Below are 20,383 nucleotides of genomic sequence, written 5' to 3' on the forward strand. Positions count from 1 at the left end.
AGAATAGATGGTGTATAAGGGACTAACATGGTATTATTTGTGACCATAATACATTCTTACAAGTGAAAGAATAATCTTAGCCCCGGTTTTACTGGCCCACATGGTTATTAACCTATAACATCTTAACAGGGCTTGAAAAGGCAGCAGCACTTATTTTACAACCCTGCTCTCTCAGATAAAAAGAAAACAAAAAAGCTCCCAAGCTGTTAAAAAAAGAAAACAAGGAGGAAACAAATCAATATTCTAAGTTTACCTAGTATGGCCCACTATTCTCCATGAGCAACAGACTTTACAAATCATTCCTAGAATAACAGTATACGATAGAGACAGGCTCTCGGGAAGATGTGGAACTCCCAATCTTGGTCTTTTCACCTTGAAACTAGAAAGCAGTTTAACAATCTCTTATGCTCTTCCCCCAAACATAATAATACAATGATGATGTCTTGCTCAGAACTTTGCTTCAATTTGCACATCTGGTAGTGGGGATGGACAGGACTGTATCATTCACATTCTTCACTCCATCTTCCCAACCACAATCAATAGCAGAATTCCTCCTAGAAGCTGCCTTGGGATTTGTAGGCATGCCTGGAGATCAGATGTGTTTGGGTGTGTCTTTCCTCTGTGCAAAGTTAGCTGCCAGAGGAAGTACAGCTTTCTTCCGGCTTCAGCTGGATGAAGGGGCTGAAACTGAATGCTGAGTTTATTCTGTCCAAGCTTAGCTCCTCAAGGCTGAGTAAGGAAAGGGGATCCAATTTAGGAGAGACTTCTAAGTTTGGGCTTCTGTTAAGGGAAGAAGATGATAATTAGCATTTATTGAGTAATTACTATGTGCCAAGGAAATCCTAAGATACAGATAGATAAATAGAGATATAATAATCTAAAAAAAAATATTTTTTTTTGAGATGGAGTCTTGCTCTGTTGCCCAGCCTGGAGTGCAGTGGCACGATCTCAGCTCACTGCAACTTCCACCTCCCAGGTTCAAGCAATTCACTGTCTCAGCCTCCCGAGTAGCTGGGAATATAGGCACATGCCACCACACCCAGCTAGTTTTTGTATTGTATTTGTATTTTTTATTGTATTTTATTTATTTATATTTGAGATAGAGTCTCACTCTGTTGCCCAGGCTGGAGTGCGGTGGCACGATCTCAGCTATGGCAACCTCCGCCTCCTGGGTTCAAGTAATTCTTTCTTGGTCTCCTGAATAGCTGGGAATATAGGTGCATGCCACCACACCCAGCTAATTTTTGTATTTGTATTACTATTTTTATTTATTTATTTGTATTTGAGACAGTCTTGCTCTGTTGCCCAGGCTGGAGTGCCATGGCGCCACCTCAGCTCACTGCTACCTCTAGCTCCTGGGTTCAAGCAATTCTCCTGCCTCAGCCTCCTGAGTAGCAGGGATTACAGGTGCCTGCCATCACACCCAGCTAATTTTTTGTATCTTTAGTAGAGATGGGGTTTCACCATGTTGTCCAGACTTGTCTCGAATTCCTGACCTCAAGTGATCCACCTGCCTCAGCCCCGCAAAATGCCGGGATTACAGATGTGAGCCACTGTTCCTGGCCTAATTTTTGTATTTTTAGTAGAGACGGGATTTCACCATATTGGTCAGGCTGATCTCAAACTCCTGACCTCAGGTGATCCACCTGCCTTGACCTCCCAAACTATTGGGATTACAGGCATTAGGCACCACACCCAGCTTAATTATAAAACTATTTTAAAATTATTCCCCCCGCCACGCACCGCTCAGTTGTCTGGCCCTGCTGACCCACAGCCCACAACCCACCAACCCACAAATCAGCCTGGTCCTCCCGTGTTCCATGTCTGGCTCCTTCTGCATCGCAGCTATGAAGAAAGTGGTTCACCAGCTCCGGCTGGAGGCCAGGTCCAAGCGTATAAAAGTTTTCCAGGCAGCTGCAAACTTGAAACAATTCTGTCTGCAGAATGCTCAACATGATCCTCTGCTGACTGGAGTGCCTTCAAGTACAAATCCCTTCAGACCCCAGAAAGTCTGCTCCTTTTTGTAGTATAATAAATCTTTCAAAGTTTTCCCAAACCACTTGTATCCAGTGAATATTCAAGAGAGCTCCATTTGAAACCTGTACAAAAGCTTATCCCTGTAACACATGTGCCATAATATACACACGTCCACTTCTGTCAGTCCTCAACATCTACCTCTCTGAGTTTTCATGAATTTCTGTTTCACAGGGGTAATTGTTTTATGTTACACTGGCAGCAGCATACAATAAAACTTAGTATGAAAGTTAAAAAAATATATTTAGAAATTGTTTTTAAATGTTACCATACAGGTCAAGGGAAATACTTCTTTGCTCTCTGAAGTTTCCCTGAAAAATCAATTCACTGAAGACAAATTAATTGGAGAAAAAGCATGCATATTTTATTGACGTGTACACGGAAAGAATCACACGTTGATTACCCAGCCTCCCAATAGGGTTCAGAAAGTTATATATCATCTTAGCAAAACAGGCTATGGTGGAAAAATAGATTTTTGAGGGGAAGAAAAGGGAGAATGAATAGATCAGTGAATGGTAACATAGATGAACTTGTCAGTAGTTCTCTTTGGAATCTGAATGAGCCAGATAGGCAGACATATTGCTTGGCGAAAGGGTCTGTTCAGCTGTGGTTACATTTTTGGTCTTAAAAGGAGGAGAACTAAGCACCACATTGCACTTACTCTAAAATTGACCACATCATCGGATAAAAAAAAAAAAAGGAGAATTAAAATCAATTGTTCAGCTGGATGCGGTGGCTCATTCCTGTAATCTCAGCTCTTTGGGAGGCCAAGGTGGGTGGATCACAAGGTCAAGAGATCAAGACCATCCTGGCCAACATGGTGAAACCCCGTCTCTACTAAAAATCCAAAAAAAATTAGCTGGGCGGGGTGGCACATGCCTGTAGTCCCAGCTACTTGGGAAGCTGAGGCAGGAGAATCATTTGAACCGAGGAGGCAGAGGTTGCAGTGAGCCAAGATCACTCCACTGCACTCCAGCCTGGTGACAAAGCAAGACTCCTTCTCAAAAATAAAAATTAAAAAATAAAAATAAAAAGTTGTTCTTGTTGAGTCTGGAACTTAGGCAGATAAAGGAACTTCAACTTGGTCCTGTGCTTTGGGAGAGAAGGTAGAGGTGGGAGATCAGAGAGATCTTAAGGCTTCTTCAATTCAGCAAGTCAAAGCCCCATATTTTGGGGTATTAATTTCTGAGCTCCAATGATCACTTACAAGCTGGGTGATTTAGACCTATTGTTTAACCTTAATTCTCCTACATCTAAAGGAGAATAATTACCACTAATAATACTAATACCTATCTTCCTTCTTTCTTTTTTTTTTTTTTTTTTTTTTTTTGAGACGGAGTCTTACTGTGTCACCCAGGATGGAGTGCAGTGGTGCGATCTCCGCTCACTGCAACCTCCACCTCCCGGGTTCAGGCGATTCTCCTGCCTCAGCCTACCAAATAACTGGGACTACAGGCATGCACCACCATGCCCAGCTAATTTTAGCATCTTTAGTAGAGACAGGGTTTCACCGTGTTAGCCAGGATGGTCTCAGTCTCTTAATCTAATGATCTGCCCACTTCAGCCTCCCAAAGTGCTGGGCTTACAGGTGTGAACCACTGTGACCGGCCTAATATCTATTTTCATAATGTTTTTGAGGCTTAAATTATCTCTGAAAAATCCCATCAAACACACCATAAGCTCTCAATAAATATTAGCTATTGCTACTATGCAACACTATATTTCAAGCACTGTTCTAGATATTGGTGACATGTCAATGAATAAAACACAAATATCTCTGTCCTTGTGAACTTACATTACCATGAATATTTCCACGCACTATGGAAAAGTATGAAAGCTCACCATTTTGAGGCAGGAGAATAGAGTCTGGCGGTGGGGAACCTAAGGACTTCCTAGAACTAAATCAAATGGAGAAACTTCAGCTGTGACAGGTAATATCCCCTCCACTTACATAGGGCATACACCAAGTAAGTGACTTTGTAATTTTACTTCATCCTCTTCATTTACATGAAGGGGTAACCAATGGAAACCTCTAGAGGGTAAAAATTCTGTAACGGGGCTCTTGAGCCCCTATGCTTGGGCCCACTCCCACCCTGTGGAGCATACTTTCATTTTCAATAAAACTCTGCTTTTGTTGCTTCATTCTTTCCTTGCTTCATTTGTACATGTTGTCCAATTTTTTGTGCAAGATGCCAAGAACCTGGACACCCTCCACCGGTAACAGTTTTATCCCGAGTCTAGCTGTCTTGGTTTGGGATTGCCCCAGTTCCTGAGAAAATGAATTGGGTCGTCACTTCTTTGAGAGGTGGTCCTAGATAGCACAGTAAAGGACAGAAAAAGTCAAACGGGAAAGGGAGAAAGGCCGACACAGTATACTGGATTAGTGAGTTACCTCTATGGGCAACTGGAACTCAACCTCACAGAGACCCTCTGAATGGGTGTGTAGAACACACTTCAGAATTGTCCTGGGATATTTGTCTACCAACTTGTTTTTCATTGGTAGAGGGTTGCTCCTGAGGCATTCCTCAAGCAGAAAGACCCAGAAAGCCATTCCTATCCACAATAATTTTCTGCAGATCTGATGAGAGGGCTGAAGGGATATGCATAAGGAACCAACAGACTGCTATGCTCGCTGAGTGCCAGGCATGTGATAGGCTCTGGATAAATACAAAAAATAAAGAACAAGGCCGGGTGCAGTGGCTCACATCTGTTATCCAGCACTTTGGAAGGCTAGGTGGGCAGATCATGAGGTCAGGAGTTCAAGACCAGCCTGGCCAACATGTTGAAACCCTGTCTCTACTAAAAATACAAAAATTAACCAGGTGTGGTGGAGGAGCACCTGTAATCCCACCTAAAACTTGGAAGGCTGAAGCAGGAGAATTGCTTGAACCCAGAAGGCAGAGGTTGCAGTGAGCCGAGATCACACCATTGCACTGCAGCCTGGATGATGGAATGAGACTTGTCTCAAAAAATAAATAAATAAATAAGAACACAAGAAAAAGCAAGCGGAAAAGCACTCAAGTCTGTCTGAGCAGACAAGAGGCCTTTCTAGCAAAACTGGTAATTATTGAATTGTGTTGTTTTGTTTTATTTGTAAGAGATGGGGGTCTCATTCTATTGCCCACACTGGAGTTCATGATGTGATCAAGGCTCACTGCAGCCTCAAACTCCTGGGGTCAAGCGACCCTCCCCTCCAACCTTCTGAAGTAGCTGGAACTGCAGGCACACACCACCATGCCCCAATTTTTTTTTCTTTTTTGAGACAGAGTCTTGCTCTGTAGCCCAGCCTGGAGTGCAGTGTTGCAGTCTCAACCCACTGCAACCTCCAGCCCTGGAGTTCAAGCAATTCTCATGCCTCAGCCTGCTGAGTAGCTAGAATTACAGGCATGCACCACCATGCCCGGCTAATTTTTGTAGTTTTGATAGAAACGAGGTTTCACCATGTTGGCCAGGATGGTCTCGAACTCCTGACCTCAAGTGGTCCACCTGCCTCAGCCTTCCAAAGTGCTGGGGATTACAGGCATGCGCCATCATGCCGAGCCCATCCTAACCACTTAGAGTTTATTTTAGGGGAATGGAGAACGTATATTTTAGAAAGGTAAATCTGGAGCTGGCCCACTGGTGCACTCCCGTATTCCCAGTTACGTGGAAGGTTGGGGCATGAGGATTGCTTGAGGCCATGAGTTTGAGACTACCCTTGACAATGTAGCAAGATAACTTCTCAAAAACAAAAAACAAACAAACAAAAAAAACCCAACCAAAAAATGAAGCATAAATTTGTTCTTCCTGACACCTCATTAGAAGGAGTTGAATCTGATGTCAGGCAGACTAATTAAGAAGATGTAGCCGGGCGCGGTGGCTCACGCCTGTAATCCCAGCACTTTGGGAGGCCGAGGCGGGTGGATCACGAGGTCAAGAGATCGAGACCATCCTGGTCAACATGGTGAAACACCATCTCTACTAAAAATACAAAATATCAGCTGGGCATGGTGGCACGTGCCTCTAATCTCAGCTACTCAGGAGGCTGAGGCAGGAGAATTGCCTGAACCCAGGAGGCGGAGGTTGCGGTGAGCCGAGATCGCGCCATTGCACTCCAGCCTGGGTAACAAGAGCGAAACTCCATCCCAAAAAAAAAAAAGAAGATGTTAACAATATTCTAGGAGAAAGATCATAGGATCTTCAAATAAGACAGTGGCAGGGAAAATGGAAAAGAAGAGATGAACACCAGCTTTAGCTAGATATAGAATAAATCGGTTAGATGTAGAGGAACAGAAAGAAGCATGGATCGTGCTCGGGATTCTGGCTTTTGAGGGAAAATGGCCCCTCACACTGAGCTGGAATACACAAGAAGGAGCGAAATAGGTGAGGGGATGATTTTTTCACATATATTGTATCACCAGCCTTTGAACTTTTGTGTCCTGGTACTACCTAATGTTATTTTGAAACATGTAACCCAGACACATTTTGACATTGACTGTTAAAATTGTAAATCATAAATGTGAAATGTTGGAATAGGTGAAATTTTTAGCCATCCTATAAATACTGACATTTAAAAATAAAACATATCACTCCTTTTAAAAAAAAACATTTTTATTTATTTGTTTTTATTTGAGAGACAGGGTCTCACTCTGTCACCCAGGGTGGAGTGCAGTGACACAGTTTTGGTTCACTGCAGCCTCAACTTCCCAGGCTCAAGCCATTCTCCCAACTCAGCCTTCTGAATAACTGAGACTATAGGCACGCCTGGCTAATTTTCTTTATTTTTTGTAGAGACGAGACAACATAGCTAGACTATATCTCTACAAAAAAATTTTTTTTAAATTAGCCAGCCATAGTGGCATGTGCCTGTAGTCCCAGCTACTTGGGAGGCCAAGGTGGGAGGATGGCTTGATCCCTGGAGTTCAATGCTGCAATGACCTATGATCGTGCCACTGCCACTGTTCTTCAGCCTGGTAGACAGAGTGAGACTGTCTCCAAAGAGAAAAAAAGGAAATTACATGAACAAGCTCTTTTATGACAGCCACATTTTTCTGTTTATTTGTTTGAGACAGAGTCTTGCTCTGTCACCAGGCTGGAGTGCAATGACATAATTTTGGCTCACTGCAACCTCCGCCTCCTGGGTTCAAGCAATTCTTCTGCCTCAGCATCCTGAGTAGCTAGGACTACAGGTTTGCGCCACCACACCCAGCTAATTTTGTTATTTTTAGTAGAGACGAGGTTTTACCTTGTTGGCCAGGATGGTTTTGATCTCTTGACCTGGTGATCCGCCCGCTTAGGCCTCCCAAAGTGCTGGGATTACAAGTGTGAGCCACCGCACCAGCCCTGTGAAAGCCAAATGTTTACATGAATTCCTTTTCACCTTGAACCAAAATTTCTACTCCGCTTTCCCTCAATTTTACTGTGATATAATATGTTTTTATTCTTAGAAGACTTTTCTTGATCACCCTAATACACTCAGCAAGAAAAATATGCATATAGATGGAAATTAATTTTGCTAATCTCCTGTGATCCTAAGCTCCTCTTTTTTAAGAACTCAAGTCTTCAGAATTAAGTTATCATTATAATTAGTAGTATACTAAGGATCAAGATGACCAATGCATTACAAATTTTGATCAAAATCATTAAATAAAAATTAATACTTTATAATAAATGCCTCTAAGATAAATTATAATTTTAAGAAATTAGTTCATATGCATGTGAATATGATTGCTCAACTGAAGTAGTATTCAACATTAATTCCGCTCTATGTTCCATTTTCATAGATAAAAGTATTGAGAAATCTCATTCATGTAAGGTAGAGGATGGGAATAGAAGATTTCTTACAGTAATGTCATTCAACTCTTTGAAGTTCTTCCAAACTGTATTCCAAAAATCACAGAGTGGTCTATCATTAAAATGCATTGTTTAGTGACCTATTGGCTAAAACTTGATTCTTCTCAAAATTCTGTTGCAAGCAAAGAATGAGAAAGCACCTGACTTAGAAAAGGGTTTACTGTCCAGTCATAAGAATCATTCACTTTCTCAATTTCTGAAACATTGGCCAAAAAGTCTCTCTCCAAAATTATCAAATGATTATTAAATTACACCTATTATTTTTCTACTTAGAAACATTTTGACTAACCTGATATGTTCAGAAAGGGTTAGAAAATGAAAATATTAATTCCAAAATACCTTGGGTAATAAAAATTTTGACAAAGCATTTCTGTCTCTTCATGTGATTTAAATATATTTTATTCAAAATCTCAGTGCTATATTTTTAGCTCATTTGATTTATGAAAAATGTCCACCTATTACCTAACTAGCAAAGTCAGCCTTCACTGTCAAACCAAGGAGCCAAATGAAACTTTTTTCTGTCAGTAAAGATCTGACTACATTTTTCTATTCAAGTAAACATATTAAGATACATCCCTGACAGGCTCAATGGCTCATGCCTGTAATCCTAGTATTTTGGGGGACCAAGGCGGGCGGATTATGTGAGGTCAGGAGTTCAAGACCAGCCTGGCCAACATGGTGAAACCCAGTCTCTACTAAAAATACAAAAATTAGCCAGAAATTGCTTGAACCTGGGAAATGGAGTTTGCAGTGAGCCGAGATTGCACCATATAGCACTCCAGCCTCGGTAACAGAGCTAGACTCTGTCTCAAAAAAAAAAAAAAAAGACGCATCCCCATGACAACCATTTCACTTCTGAATTCAGCCAGAGAGAGAGAGAGAGAGAGAGAGAGAGAGCCCTGCTAAAAATTTGCTCCTAAATGAAACTGTTATTCTCTTCAATATTTTGTAACTATCTTTCCCACCCCCTATGCCCCCCCCTTTTTTTTTTAGCTGTCGAAAAGCCCCCTATCAGAAGTGATAGATTCTTTGATAATAGTCAGGGGATAGAAAGACTGAGCTAAATAGAAATTGTTATCCTGTCCCTAGCCCACTCTACAGTGTAACTGAACTTAGAACATTCTGACAGGGCCAAAATAGACCGTCCAGAGGCCACACTTCTTCCTTCACAGGGCATGTGTAAGTCAGAAAAAAAAAAATGCCAGCCCTGCTTTGAGTGCATGTTGCCCGAATTCACAGAGCTTTCACCTACCATAGTATCTTCATAGCTCTTTGGAGCCCTGGAAGTTTTTACACATAATGCAAGGTACCATAACAAGATAAAGACTTGTTTATTTTGTTAAACATAACAAAATAAACACTTCTTATTTTACTAAATGGGATATGAGTGATTAGGAAAGGTGAGCTGAAAAGGACAACAAACATAACACCTCAACACTCAGCATTTTCTCAGATGAATCCTTTCTAGCATAATTACATATGGAAACAAAAATCCAGAAACTGACTCCCTTCAAATCATCTGTGCCATCACATCCCTCGGGAAGTCCCTGTATCAGTCTTTGAAAATTATTTGATATATCATTCGATCCCCACAACAGCTCTTTGAGTTTGATACTTAAAATGACTGTTAATGTGACTCCTTTTTTTTTTTTTTTTTTTTTTTTTTTGAGACGAAGTCTCATTCTTGTTGCCCAGGCTGGAGTGCAATAGCACAATCTTGGCTCACTGCAACTTCTGCCTCCCAGATTCAAGCAATTCTCCTGCCTCAGCATTCCAAGTAGCTGGGATCACAGACATGCGCCACCACGGCTGGCTAATTTTGTCTCTTTGGTAGAGATGAGATTTCTCTATGTTAGTCAGGCTGGTCTCGAACTCCTGACCTCAGGTGATCTGTCCACCTTGGCCTCCCAAAGTGCTGGGATTACAGGCATTAGCCACAGCGCCCAGCCAATGTGACTCTTATTTAAGAGATGAAGAAACTAAGGTGCAGAGGCATCAGTCCAATTATCCAAGGTCGCTTGAACCCAGCTGAATCAATATCTTGGCCTCTGTCAGCAGAGTCCCTGACCTCTTCTCTAGCTAAGCAGACCAACATAGAGCTCCCAGCACCACTGGCCTTTCTGCCTGGAAATGCTCTCCTGCTCCCCTCTGCCTCCTTGTAGAATGCTGGTCTAAATGACACTCAGGTTTCATGAATTTCTCATTTACACTCAGTGTGTTTTATCCTTGTCCCAAGCTATTTTTTTCCCATTTTATTAAGAAAAATTTCTTGGCCGGGCGAGGTGGCTAATGCCTGTAATCTAAGCATTTTGGGAGGCCTAGGTGGGTGGATCACGAGGTCAGGAATTCAAGGCCAGCCTGGCCAACATAGTGAAACCCTGTCTCTACTAAAAAAAAAAAAAAAAAAAAATTAGTTGGGCATGCTGGCACACACCTGTAGTCCACCTACTCAGGAGGCTGAAGCAGGAGAATCACTTGAGTCCAGGAGGTGGAGGTTCTGGTGAGCCAAGATTGCCCCACTGCGCGTCAGCCCGAGGAACGGAGTGAGACTCCGTCTCAAAAAAAAAAAAAAAAAAAAAAATAGAAAGAAGGAAAAATTTCTATCAGCCAGGCATGATAGCTCATACCTATAATCCCAACATTTTGCGAGGATTGCTTGAGGCCAGTATTTCAAGATCAGCCTGGGCAATACAAGATTCTATCTCTACAAAAAATTGTAAAAATTAGCCAAGAGTGGTGGCAGGTTCCTGTAGTCCCAGCTAGCTGGGAGGCTGAGGTAGGAGAAGGACTTGAGTCCAGGGTTTGACGGTACCGTTGCACTCCAGCCTGGGCTACAGAGTGAGACCCTGTCTCAAAAATGAGATCTCAGCTGAAAAATATTTATATACTCAACTGTATGCCCATTAGCTAGATTCTACCATTAATATTTTACTATATTTGCCAGATTTTTTTTTTTTTAGACAGGGTCTTGCTCTGTTGCCCCGGTTGGAGTGCAGTAGCATGATCATAGTTTACTGCAGCCTCATTGTCCCAAGTTTAAGCAGATCCTCCCACCTCAGCCTCCCAAGCAGCTGGGAACACAGGCATGCACCATTATACCTGGCTAATTTTTCTTTTTTTTGGTAGAAATGCGGGTCTCTTCATGTTGCCCAGGCTGGTTTCAAACTGCTTGCCTCAGGTGATCCTCCTGCCTTGGCCTCCCAAAGTGCTGGGTTAAAGGTGAGAGCAAACAAATCCTTGGCAGTTTACATTCCCACCCAGAAGCCCCATAAAATAGGAAAATACCACGTACCATCATCTGAGGTCTTTTCAAGGAGTAGGGCTTCTGACCCACAGAAAACTACAAAGAAAATTTCTCAGCCAGGTGCAGTGGCTCTGACTTGTAATCACAGCACTTTGGGAGGCTAAGCCAGGCAGATCACTTGAGCCCAGGAGTTTGAGACTATCCTGAGTAACATGGTGAAACCCCATCTCTACAAAAAAAATTAGCCAAGTGTGGTGGCATGAGCCTGTTAGCTATTCAGGAGGCTAAGGCAAGAGAATCACTTGAGACTCAGAGGTCAAGTTTGCAGTGAGCTGAGATGGTACCACTGCACTCAGCCTGGGTGACAGAGCACAACCCTGTTTCAAAAAAAAAAAAATTATCATCTCCACAGATTCAGGTCACTTATTTAGTCCAGCGGTACCAAACCTGGAAGTACATCTGAATAGCTCTTTTTTTTTTTTTTTTGAGACAGAGTCTGGCTCTGTCATCCAGGCTAGAGTGCAGTGGCAAGAGCCTGGCTCACTGCAACCTCCGCCTCCCAGGTTCAAGCGATTCTCCTGCCTCAGCCTCCTGAGTAGCTGGGATTACAGGCGCACCACCACACCTGGCTAATTTTTGTATTTTTAGTAGAGACGGGATTTCTCCATGTTGGTCAAGTTGGTCTTGAACTCCTGACATCATGATCCACCTACCTCAGCCTCCCAAAGTGCTAGGTTTACAGGCATAAGCCACCATGCCCGGCCTCTGGAAAGCTTTTAAAATATACCAATACCGGAGCCCTATCCAAGACCAACTGAGACAGAATCTCTGGGGGAAGAGGTAGGATTTTACCATTCAATTAGCCAACAAGTAATTACTAAGTGTTAGTTGAGCACCATTTTAGGCTTCTGGGTAAGTAAGGAGCAACCCTGCCTTCATGGAACTTCCAAGCTCTTGCCTCACCACAATGTTCCCTTCTGCCCAGAGGGTCCCAGCCCCTCCTGCCTAGCTCTGTTTCCTTCTTAGATCTCCAGATATTTGTTCAGGCTCAGGATCCTCTTCTTCTTCTTCTCTGGTGATATGGTTTGGCTGTGCTCCCACCCAAATCTCTTTTCTTTTTTTTTTTTTTTTTTTTTGAGACGGAGTTTTGCTCTTTCGCCCAGGATGAAGTGAAGTGGCACAATCTCAGCTCACTGCAATCTCCATCCCCTGGGATCAAGCAGTTCTCCTACCCCAGCCTTCCAAGTAGCTGGGATTACAGGCACCTGCCACCACACCCAGCTATAGAGACAGGATTTCACCATGTTGGCCAGGCTGGTCTCAAACTCCTGATCTCAGGTGATCCAACCACCTTGGCTTCCCAAAGTGCTGGGATTACAGGCATGAGCCACTGCACACAGCCCTAGATCTCATCCTGATTGGGGTTCCCATAATGCCCTAGTGTCACAGGAGGGACCCAGTGGGAGGTAATTGAATCATGGGGTTGGTTACCCCCATGCTGCTGTTCTCACTCACCCTAGTGAGTGAGTTCTCACAAGAGCTGATGGTTTTATAAGGGGCTTTCCCCCAACTTTGCTCTGTACTTCTCCTTGCTGCTGCCATGTGAAGAAGGAGGTGTTTGCTTCTCCTGCCATGATTGTAAGTTTCCTGGGGCCTTCCTAGCCATGCTGAACTGTAAGTCAAGTAAACCTCTTTCCTTTGTAAATTACCCAGTCTCTGGTATGTCTTTATTTGCAGCATGAGAACAGGCTAATACATCAGACTAAAGAGGGCCTGCTCATCCCTCATGGTCCAGCTTACAGGCCACTCCTCTGAGGACCCACATGGCCTACAGCTAAGTTAATCACTTCTTTCTCAGGATTCCTTCTGCTGGTGTCTCATCTTGTCACTGTCTAGGATTACACTGACGTTTCTTGTCTCCTGTGTGGAAATCCGCACTAACTGTAAAGAGGCAGAGACTTTTGCATTTGACCTGATAGCCTCATCACTTAGGAAAGGGTCTGGAGCATGGCACAGCCTCAAAACTTAAAACAAAGACCAGTTTATATGATACTGATGTAAGGCAATCACCACCTCCATGCATTGAGTGTTTTCTCGGTCTAATTTTGAATTCTTCCAGATGACCTGTGATAGTCTGACAGATGTTCTATTTTACCCAAAAGGACAGAAACTAGACTTTTCAGTGTACAGATCTGAGATCATGAAGAGCTCTGGGAGTTTATAAATTGTGTTTTTGGATTTTTCTAAGTCCTCCATTGAAAACGAAACAAAAAAACCCCAAAAGCCTCCTTCTTCCACCAGTAGAATGTTGCCATGGGAAAAGCCCTAGAGAAGAACAGTCGCCAGGCACAGTGGCTCATGCCTGTAAACCCAGCACAGGCAAGGGGATCACCTGGGGTCAGGAGTGCAAGAAGGGGCTGGCCAACATGGTGAAACCCTGTCTCTGCTAAAAATACAAAAAAATTAGAAAGGTGTGGTGGCCTGTGCCTATAATCCCGGCTACTCAGGAGGCTGAGGCAGTAGAATCGCTTGAACCTGGGTGGCAGAGGTTGCTGTGAGCTGAGATTGCACCACTGCACTCCAGCCTGAGTGACAAAGCAAGACTCCATCTCAAAAATAAATAAATAAATAAAAGAGCAGAACTGTCATGAAGTAGCCTGCTCAGCATGGCAGAAGTAGTGCAGGCCTTAAAGTCTGATGGGATGGAGGACAAAGTGTCACCTCCACCCTTCCTATTTGACTTAGGAAGCAGTTTAACCTCTCTGAACCTCAGTTTCTTTACAGGTAAGATGCAGACATATTCTCATTCCCTTCTCCCCACCTCAGATGTAAGCTTCGTGAAGAATAACATGAATAGCTCACATGTACCCAGTACTTACCATGTGGCAGGCACAGTGCTGACTTCTTAACAACTCAACACACAAACTCTTCAAGGTGCTATTATTATCCATGTCATACAGACCACAAAATTAAGACATATTAAGTGAGTTGTCAATTATTATCCAGCTAGTAAAGAGGAAATTCCAGCCAGGCAATCTGGCTCCATGTGCCCACTCTTACCCATCTTCCAGGGACCCTGCTTGCTTCATTCACATTGGATTCCTAGCTCCTAGAATGTCAACTGACACATGGGTGCTGAAAATTACTGGTTGGGTGGATGAATCAATACCTGCTTGCTGCTTTGTTGTAAGAAGAAAGGAAGAACTATTTATTATCTACCGTATTTCAGCCTCTTTCATGTGTATTATTTGGCTTAATCCTCTCTACTATTAAATCCATTTTAATAATAGCACAGAGGATGAAACTGAGGAGGCAGAATCATTTGCCCCAGGACACAGAACTAGGAAGCAGCCTCTAAGCCTCCAAACTGCAAAGCCTGTGTTCTTTCTTCTGTGACTGTGGTCTTCACGTGCTTTTACTGACATACCCCTAAAATAATTTTGTGTGATAATACACTTCCTGGCACCTTTTTATGTTGATTTCTTGAATTTTATCGTTATTTTAAGTAATTACAAAGGCTGTAGTTTCCAGAGTGTGGGAAGTAGAAAAGTTCCTCTTCAAAGTTTCTTTTCTTGTTAAAGAATAAATCCTTCTTGCTTTTTGCTAATAACTCTTTGTTAATCTTTAATTTTAAATTAAAAATTTTTTAATTCCTTACTATCCTATGTAGTGTTAGACATGCTTACAGGCACGTAGTACATTCTACATCCTGTACTTTAACCAAGATATCTGTGCTGGACCTGCTCACAGGCATGTCCCAGCTCACAGCCTGTGTCCCTTCCTTATTTGGACTTCCTTCTTGTTCATTGCTTTTACCTGTTTAGAAAAGTTTTAAGTTGTTAGCCAATCAGGTTTTAGTTTAAATTGTGAGGTCTGGCTCCAATCAACGGAGATCAGACACGGCAACCCCAAATGCGTAAGGGATAAATATGTCTGCTTTTCCTTTGTGTTACTCTTGTGGCAAGATGGCTAGCGAGGGCACCTTTTCTGCAGGAAGTAAAAATTGCTTTGCTGAGAGATCCGTTGTCTCAGTGCCAATTTTTCTTTGCAGCACTGAACATCTGTTTCCAATACAGAGTTTCATAAATATTGACCTTTTAAAGCCGTTGCATCATTTTTTTTTAATAATTTTAAGTTCCTTACTCTTCTTAGAGACAGTCTCGCTTGTTGCCCAGGATAAAGTGCCATGGCTATTCACAGGTCTGATTCCACTGCTGATCAACATGAGAGTTTGGACCTGCTCTGTTTCCAACCTGGGCCAGTTTACTCCTCCTCAGGCAACCTGGTGGTCACCTGCTCCCGATAAAATTACTTAATTTCTTATTCCTGGTATCACTACTACAATTTGCAGGGCAACATGCCTGATGAGATAAAAAGGGGGAAAAATCTACAACAGATAAAAGACCTCAGCAATGTACATCTAATTGATGCTAGACTGCATTATTATTTTTTTTAACAGAGTCTTGCTCTGTCACCCTATTCATGCTGGAATAGTGACCCAATCTCAGCTCACTGCAACCTCTGCCTCCCAGGTTCAAGTGATTCTCCTGCCTCAGCCTCCCAAGTAGTTGGGATTACAGGCACAGGCTACCACACCCTGCTAATTTTTGTATTTTTAGTAAAGACAAGGTTTCACCATGTCGGCCAGACTGGTCTCAAACTCCTGACCTCAACTGATCTGCCCGCCTCAGCCTCCCAAAGTGCTGGGATTATAGGCTGGAGCCACCTCACCCAGCTGCATTAATTATTAATTGTACTTTTACAAATTGTGGCTATAACAGTCCGAACAAGAAGGGTTTCCTGTTTAAGCTGCAGCAACTTTCCTAGCTATGGATGATCATTGTTCCTTTTGTGGCGGATATTTATAATTCCTCTAATATGTTTAGGACAACTGTCTCAGAATAATCTGCAGCTTTTCTGACAATTCCTCTTTTCTCTCCCACTAAGAACATTCTACTATCATATCTATCACTTATACCATCAGATCATATCCACAGCCTAGGGACTGCCCAGGCTTCTCCCACCAAAATGGTCCCTGCTTCATGGTTCTATAATGTGATTGCTGTTGTCCACTATGATTTCCAAAATTACTATAATTCCCAGTGCCACTGCCATTAACAAGATTGAAAATTTTAAGTAAGTTTTGTGCCAAAATTTTCTCCCTCATTGTAACCATCGTATCTTCCAACATTACAATCATACAACCATATCCTCTTCCTTGGTTTCTTTTCTTTTTCTTTCTTTATTATTTTTTTTCTTTTTTGGAGTCTTGCTCCATCACCCAGGCTCCAGGCTGGAGTACAATGGCGTGATCTCTGCTCACTGCAACCTCCGCCTCCCGGGTTCTAGTGATTCTGCTTCAGTCTATCGAGTAGCTGAAATTACAGGCACCCACCACCATGCCCAGCTAATTTTTGTATTTTTGGTAGAGATGGGATTTCACCATGTTGATCAGGCTGGTGTTGAACTCCTGACCTCAGATGATCCACCTGCCTCGGCCTCCCAAAGTACTGAGATTACAGGCATCAGCCACAGTGCCCAGCCAAGTTAAGTATTTCTGAGCAACAGTTTTATCAACTGTATCATAAATCAAAATTACAAAATCAAATCCACTCTTTCTTCTATTCCTCCTGTCTTCTGTAACTTTCATAATTTCAGTCTTGCCATATTTTTAAAGTTGTCTTTCAAATTATATTCTTCTATGTTTTCTTTAATACCACCACCAAAAAAAATATTTTTCTTTTTTTCTTTTCTTCTTCTTCTTCTTTTTTTTTTTTTTTGAGACAAGACCTCCCTCTGTTGCCAAGACTAGAGTGCAGTGGCATGATCTCCATTCACTGCAATTTCCACCTCCCAGGCTCAAGTGAACCTCCCACTTAAGCCTCCTGAGAAGCTGGGACTATAGGTGCACACCACCATGCCCAGCTAATTTTTGTATTTTTTGTAGAGACAGGGTCTTATTTTGTTGCCCAGGCTGGTCTCCAACTACTGAGCTCAAGTGATCCACCTGCCTTCACCTCCCAAAGTGCTAGGATTATAGGTGTGAGCCACCGTGCCCAGCCCCTCCGATTTTTTCACTATGAGATGAGCACCAGGCTTTAAGGAATCCTCTAGAAACAATTCTCTTTGGATCTGTCTACTATACCCCAGCCAACCTTTTGCGGTGGTCACACAGCTGCATCTGCAACACAAGAATAAGTCAGAAAATCAAAGTCCCTGAAACATTTTGTTTGGGAGATCTCATCACCTTGCAATGTATGAGATTGCCCTATCTTTCTAAATGTTCTCTTAAATTATCATCTGTAGTTTTATTTTATTTTTTTGGATACAGGGTCTCATTCTATCATCTAGGCTGGAGTGCCGTGGCCCAATCATGGTCACTGTAACCTTGAACTCCTGGGCTTAAGTGACCCTCCTCCCTCAGCTGCCCTAGTAGCTGGGACTGTAGGGCATACACTACCATTTCCTGCTAATTTTTAAAAATTTTTTTGTAAGGACAGGGCCTCACTGTGTTGCCCAGGCTGGTCTTGAACTCCTGGGCTCTAACAATCATCTCACCTTGGCTTCCCAAAGTACTGGGATTACAGGCATGAGCCACTGCAACTGGCCCCATCTGCAATTTTGAACCTTCGGCTACCAATAAATAGTTTTCTCAAGTGCTTTGATATGTTTAGGTCTTGGACCTCTGGCAGTACCTGGGAGTAACCAAGTAGTGGTTCTTACCTCAATTTTGAGACCATAGTCACCTCTTCCAAGTTAGGTTCAATAAGGGACTGAGAGAAAGGGCTGCATCTCTTTTAAAGATATATTCAAAGGAATTTAAAACCTAAAGTGAACTGGGCACAGTTGCTCACACCTGTAATCCCAGTGTTTTGGGAAGCTGGGGTGGGAAGATTTAGCTGGGTATGGTCGTAACGGTTAATACTGAGTGTCAACTTGATTGAAGGATGCACAGTATTGATCCTGGGTGTGTCTGTGAGGGTGTTGCCAAAGGAGATTAACATTTGAGTCAGTGGGCTGGGGAAGGGAGACCCACCCTTAATCTGGGTGGGCACCATCTAATCAGCTGCCAGCGAATATGAAGCAGGCAGAAAAACGTGAAAAGCTTAGACTGGCCTAGCCTCCCAGCCTATGTTTTTCTCCTGTGCTGGATGCTTCCTGCCGTCCAACATTGGACTCCAAGTATTCCAGTTTTGGAACTCAAACTGGTTCTCCTTTCTCCTCAGCCTGCAGATAGCCTATGGTGGGATCATGTGATCATGTGAGTTAATACTTAGTAAACTCTCCTTTATATGTATATATATTCCATTAATTCTGTCCTTCTAGAGAACCCTAATACAATGGTGGTGCACGTTGTCCTAGCCACTTGCGAGGCTGAGGCAGGAGGACTGCTTGAGCCCAGGAGGTCGAGGCTGCAGTGAGCTCTGATTGTGCCACTGCATTTCAGCCTGGGTGGCAAAGTGAGACTCTGCCTCAGAAACAAACAAACAAAAAAAGATATAAAACCAGAAAAACAAAAACTTAAAGTAAGTTTGTATGCACATCTTTAAAAAAAAAAAAATACATGAACAGGTCTATAGTCACTGAACTTTTTTTTTTTGAGACAGAGTCTCGCTCTGTCACCCAGGCTGGAATGTACTCCTCCAAAGTGCTGGGATTACAGGCGTGAGACACCAAGCCTAGCCCCAAAATTTGCTTTAATATGTAAAAACTAGTTATTAAAATTTCTATATATATGTGTCTGTGTGTGTTTAAAAGGGCTATTATGTAAGGATGACCAACAAATGACCTTAATGGATAAAATAAATCATGGTAGAATACAATTTTGAGGGATAAGTGATAGAAAAATATGAGTCCAAGAAGAAAAGGGAATGATAGAAAATGTTCGGGCTAGGCACATGGCTCACCCCTGTAATCCACCCGGGGTGACAGAGCAAGACCCTGTCTCAAAAAAAAAAAAAAAAAAAAAAAAAAAGCAAATTTTGTGGAAGGTGCATCTTTCAATGAGCTGTTTGTTTTTGTTGTTGTTTTCAACATGTTCATGAGCCTATGAATTAATGTTAACTATTACCAGAATAGAGAAGATTATATTTCAATTCTATTCCTATTTTTTTGTTTCTATAGATTTTAAGAGCCAAGGAAACTGTTCATATAAATAAGAAGATGGGAATGAAAGGAGTTTTATTATAGCCAAATAACTCAGTTTTTTGAACTCCTGAGTTATATGTCAAAAATCATATAGTTATATGTCATCAAAAATAGTTTTAATGATCTAATGTCAGCCTTAATTAGGATCTCCTTCAGTTTTGTTGAAAACAAAATATTCGAAATCATCTGACTTACAAAAGATTGATATTCAGTTGTTAGAGTTACTCAGTTCTCAACACCATCATCAATATTTCTAATTGCCTCTTTGTTTGGATATTTTTACCCCAGAGCCATGCACCAATGTAAGGTTTATTCTCTGTAAGGTTTATTGTTGAGTTTAAAATGAGGAAACTGAGGCCTGCATGAGAACAATTAGATGCCAATTTATTTGGCTCCCGGGCGAGGTTCTACGGTCAAGGGAAAGGGGGCCAGAGAAGTCATACCTGACTCCTCTCAGGCGTGGGGTTATTATATAGGGAGGGAAGGCGCTCTGATTGGCTGTGGAGAAACAGGATGTGGACGTGGCAAGCTGCTATAGGTAGGTAAGCGGAATTTCCAGTGAGCGGGCTGGACAGGGCAATGCGCTATTGGGAAGGTTTTGGTGGGGCTTCTTTTAAATTTTGGCAGGGTTTTCCAACGACTGGCTAGGTGCTGAGTGCAGAGTTTAGTGTCAAGTGCAGATCCTGGTGCTGAGTGCAGAGGGGATTTCCAACGGTGGGCTAGGTGCCAAGTGCAGAGTTTAGTGTTGAGTGCAGAGGTGGGCGTGGTGAAGCTAGATGCTAAGTGGTGACGTAATCTTCAGGCGTGGAGAGGGATGGGCATGTCCAGCTCCCGGCTACGCAACCGGCCTTACAACCAAAGTAAGCTCAAGATGAATGGAGTGCACATGTTTCTTTGTTTCAAGTAGTAAGTAGGTAGGAAGGTAGGAAAAAAGGACCTGCATCTCCCTTGGTCCACTTTCTTAAGAAGATCAACTTAGGACCAGCACATATGGAAGCTCAGGATCTGAAAATTTATTTCTTTAAAACTGTTTGTCTTGGTCCATTAGGGCTGCTATAACAAAATACCATACTCTGGGCAGTTTATAAATGACAGAAATTTATTTCTCATAGTTCTGAAGTCTTG

General features: G+C 42.5%; 1 pseudogene; it reads left to right on the forward strand.

Moving 5' to 3' along the window:
- Positions 1-1,735: 1,735 nt before the first annotated feature.
- Positions 1,736-2,165, forward strand: LOC116563710 (annotated as a pseudogene).
- The last annotated feature ends 18,218 nt before the right edge of the window (positions 2,166-20,383 follow it).

The sequence above is a fragment of the Sapajus apella genome, unplaced genomic scaffold (genome assembly GCF_009761245.1).
Source record: "Sapajus apella isolate SASKATOON/1434 unplaced genomic scaffold, GSC_monkey_1.0 scaffold36, whole genome shotgun sequence".
In the NCBI taxonomy this organism is placed as follows: Eukaryota; Metazoa; Chordata; class Mammalia; order Primates; family Cebidae; genus Sapajus; species Sapajus apella.